The sequence below is a fragment of the Myotis lucifugus genome, unplaced genomic scaffold, assembly GCF_000147115.1.
Source record: "Myotis lucifugus unplaced genomic scaffold, Myoluc2.0 scaffold_10, whole genome shotgun sequence".
Lineage (NCBI taxonomy): Eukaryota > Metazoa > Chordata > Mammalia > Chiroptera > Vespertilionidae > Myotis > Myotis lucifugus.
Window position 1 is genome coordinate 5,902,479 of NW_005871058.1, and position 4,482 is coordinate 5,906,960.

Consider the following 4,482-nt stretch of genomic DNA (forward strand, 5'->3'; position numbering starts at 1 on the left):
ATTCCTCCAAAACAAATTTCTGCTCATTAGAAAATGCTTCTCCTTCACCTCCCCCCTGTCCAGACCTTATTTTGAATGTATGGGATTCTATCGGGTATTATAATGCCACTCAAAGCCAACCTCTGCACTTAGATATCTGAGAGGATCAGTCCATTCGAAGGCGTCACCGCTCTGACAGGAAGAGGGGCCCCTTAGCACTTGACAGTAACTTCACCTCGGTCGGTGGCGTAGCCTGCAATGAATGGTCACCGTTTCTGAAACCCCAGAGCTAACCAAACAGGACAGTCACAGCAGCTGGCAGGCCCGCCTCCAGGCCTCTCCAGAGAACAAGGCTACCTCCTATTTGCCCCAACTGCTCTCCCTTTGTAATATATACCTTAGATCTTGCCGCAGTGGGTCTAGTTAGATCATCAAAAACAGGCTGTCCAATCTGAATAACACACATATCTTCTTTTAAAGGCACAGGGGAAAAATTAACAGGTTTCCCCATGTTGACAAACGATTTTCATTAAAATTTTTATTATGTTCTCCCTTCGATATAGGCTCCTCAAGGTTTAGAATTCTCATAGAACGGTAAAATGAATTGCACAGATAACACACATCCCCCGCTCCACTCAGATTAACAATTCATTTTACATAGGATAGATGATGTTTTGTGGAAATGCATCCAACACGCACCCAAAGGTTATGGCAAGGACTGAGCCAACGTAGGTATTTGTAAGTAAAATGTGTTTACACTGCTATGCTCTCCAAAACTCCATTCTCCCCACTTCCTTCCTTTTTTTTTTTTGAGTGTCCATTTTATGTCCAGACGCCGGGTATTTGGGACATATCAGTGAACAAAAGAGATGAAGATCACTGTCCTCATAGAGGGTGCCTTCAGGGGGAGAAGACAGGCCATTCATCAATAGCAAACGTGATTACTTAACACAGCAGGTTATTCTGAATGCATGAAATTCTACAGGGTACTGCAATTGCAAAATCAAACTCTGCACTTATATATCTACGAAGATCAGTCCACTTTAAGGTGTCACGGCTCTGACGGGAAAAGGAGCCCCTTAGAACTTGATACTGACTTCATGGGAAAATGCAGCCAGAGCCGGTGAAGGGGCTGGGAGCCTGGGATACGCGAGCAGTCTTGGAAGGCCTCCTGGAGAAACTGAGAGTTGAGAAATTCCTTTGTTAAAAAATAATGTTCAGCCCGGCCAGTGTGTCTCAGTGGTTGATCATCGACCAGGAGGTTGCGGTTCCATTTCCAGTCAGGGGCACATGCCCAGGTTTTGGGCTCGATCCCAAGTAGGGGGCGTGCAGGAGGCAGCCAGTCAGTGACTCTCTCTCATCATTGATGCTTCTTTCTCCCCTCTCCCTTCCTCTCTCTGAAGTCAATAAACAATAATAATAATGATTTTCACACTGGGTAACATCCTGGCTCTCTGGCAGATACAAAAATGAAGACAGGTTAAAGATTTAATTTTACCCATTAATCAAGGAGGGAACCAGGCAGACGTTATCACAAGGCAGGGGTGGGAACAGCAGTGACAACTGCCAAGGAAGCAGCAGCAGCGTGGGGCCTGGAGCACCAAGGCCTGCAGTTCACACACCAACAGCCTCCCCCTTGAGCCTGAAGAACAGAAGTGTCTCAGGGTGACTGTGCTCCCTCCAGGGGCCGGTGGGAGTGTTAGCTCTACCCCAGGACCACCAGCATCGCCCTGTCACCTGAACCTGCAGCCTGAGGCTGATTCAGGGACCACCACTTTGCAAAAGTCTAAGAGCCCTAGTGATTTTACATTTCTAACTTCAGGAGGTTTGTTTTGCACGAAGAGGGTTCCCCCAAATTGTTTTCAGCGTCAAGCCCACAACACCTGGACCTGCCGCTGTCGCTGGGGGCTGTGGGAGCCCCTTCTCAGGCTGCCTCCTCCCTTCTTCTCTCCCTCCTAGAAGCTGCTTTCCTGGTCTTGGAAGCTTTCGGTCTGCCACAAGGTGGCGCCAGACGTCTTAATGTGAGATGGGGCTGCCCGGAATCTTTATGCAAAGCATGAGGTTTTTTTGCTTCCATTCTTAGAAGTCAAATACCCACTAATTTGTTCTTCTTTCTATTGATGGCAACCTAACATTTCTCTTTGCCTGCTCCTGAGTTCATTTTTAAAGTTACACTGAGGTGGGAGTTGAGGAAGTAGAATTATTATCTTTCATTTTCTACGGCTTATGCATTGTAGGAACTAAAGAAATTAGCCGACTTAAAAAACATTAGTCAGAAATGAGAGAGGCCAAGGAAAGGAGAACTGTGTAAGAAGTAAATAAAGCAGGCGCTCAGTAAGTACCGGTCTTTTTTGCTTGTTAACACTTGCACATTAGAGAAATAAGGATGGATTTGAACACTTCATAGCAAAAATTCTCTTAAATTCAACTCCCCTGTCCAAGTCCTCTGTCTAGAGCAGCATCTACTGAGTGTTTCTGTACCATTACATTATCAGTGTCCAAGAGGAAGGGCAGAAACCATTTCATTATATAAAACAAACCCTGCTCTTAAGTCAAGGAATTGGGAAACAATAATATGTATTACCTGAGGTCTGCAGTAACTCAACAAAGGCTAATTTTAAGGAATTAAGTTAATAAAGATAATACCTGGTAACTATGCAGCCCATACTTGAAATCTTTATTTTTGTAGGTGGAACTAAGGTTATGGAAATGTATTTTCAAAAATATTTTAATTATTGTCAATAACTGCATGTAAAAAAAATGCTACTCTGTGAGATCAAGTTCTTGCCCCTCAAAGCTTTTTATCTATTAACAAGTGTTTGTATTCTCATTCATTCTGTGAATCCCTACAGATTGCCCATTTTTTAAAGAGTAAAACGCGCAGGAAAAGAGAGGGAAAGGCCCCGTTGCGCAGCCTACTTATAGTATTGACCCTTCACAGTTTGCAATGTTTTTCAAATAACTCTTCCACCTGAGAAAAGAAAAAGAATTTTCAGGGGAAATCACTGAATGCCACTGTAATAACAACAGTCGTTTACTGTGCTTGTGAGCCACCCCTCTTTCCTTCTGAAACCCTGTGTTATCTCTGGGCACGTTAGAAACAAGTCAATTGGTTCATAGGTGACTTTTTTTTGTGGGAATTTCCTTTGGAAAAGTAAAGCGATGGCTACATCAACTCGGGCTGGGAAAGTGTGTTTGAGCCATTCCACTTCCTCCCACATCCGTATATTCATGCCACTTCCCACCCCACCCCACCGCACCACACCACTGCCCGACCAGCCCTCTGATCCCACATGGAGGTGGCAAGAGCGCCTCTTCCCATTCTAGGCCGACTCCGATGGGTACCTCTTTGATCCCTAATTCGGCAATGTCCCAAAGCTTCCTGGCATTCCTGGTACAACGTGTGTTCTTCCTGGGCTGGAAGATGAAGAGGGGATCAATCCACAGGGTAAACAAATAATTGGTTGTCCCAGAAGCACACACCTATTTCTCTGTACTTCGAAGAAGCAAGTTAACTGGAATGAGCTGGTGTATGGGACAAGCTCAGCCCCGGGCCCTGGCCATGATAAGCCTTTGACGAGGCTTATGTGTTGCCTTCTTACGCCTTCTAGAAAGCCTTCACCACAGCACCCACAACTGGAGCTCTTTATTGCTGGCCACCACTCCATTAGCATCAATAAGCATTCAAGAAAACGGTGTGCAGTGAATCAACTTCTTTGGATCTTAATTTCTTTACCATTGAAGTGGGGATTGTAACGTATGACTTCAGAGACTCTTCTACCATGTGTCAAGGAGCCTAGACACGAAACCATTTTTCTCTTTTTTTTTCCCCCCTCAGGAGGATGATAGTCGTGTCCACTTCTCCGGTGTCTTCTGACCACCTGAGCCCTGCCTCTCCTCACATCGGGTAGCGACACACACACACACACACACACACACACACACACACACACAAGAAGTGTGCGGTCCACAGTCTTCAGCATACACATCACCACGTAATCTCTTCTCTGAAAGCATCAGACACGATTTTATTGGGCAGTTAAAGGAACACAAGCCTGCTAGATCAAAGCAGCCAACTGGTCACCCAGCCTTCCCAAAGGGAGGCTGTAGTTCATTACGGCCCGTCGGTTAACCACATCCACCTCCCTCGTATATCCACATGGCCAGGAAACAGATTTAGCAGTCCTGGGCATGGCAGGGAAGATCTTTCCAGGTAACCCACTGGATTAAAAGGCAGACCATGTCTTGAGAGATGAGTAAGGCTGTGAAAATCAGAGGTTCCTACAAACCGGGACAGCCAGCCCCCAGGCGCCCCCAGAGAGTCTCTTGTGGACATGCCGGCTCTGCTGACAACACTCTTTCATTTTTTTGTTTGCGTTTTATTTTACTCATTGTTGACAGCATTACAGAATGTCCCCCACCGGCCCCCACCTTCGTCCCTCTCCACCCCGCCCCCGCCCCACCCCAGGCCTTCGCCACACTATTGACAATGCTTTTTCTTTA

At 46.0% G+C, this 4,482-nt stretch overlaps 1 long non-coding RNA gene across 1 annotated transcript; it reads right to left on the reverse strand.

The window, feature by feature from the left end:
• Positions 1-502: 502 nt before the first annotated feature.
• LOC111824969 lies at positions 503-3,768 on the reverse strand. The gene is made up of 2 exons (XR_002828051.1): positions 3,325-3,768; positions 503-1,433 (listed from the first exon to the last, which is right to left on the reverse strand). It is a non-coding gene; the product is annotated as an uncharacterized LOC111824969 (long non-coding RNA).
• Between the last annotated feature and the right edge of the window lie 714 nt (positions 3,769-4,482).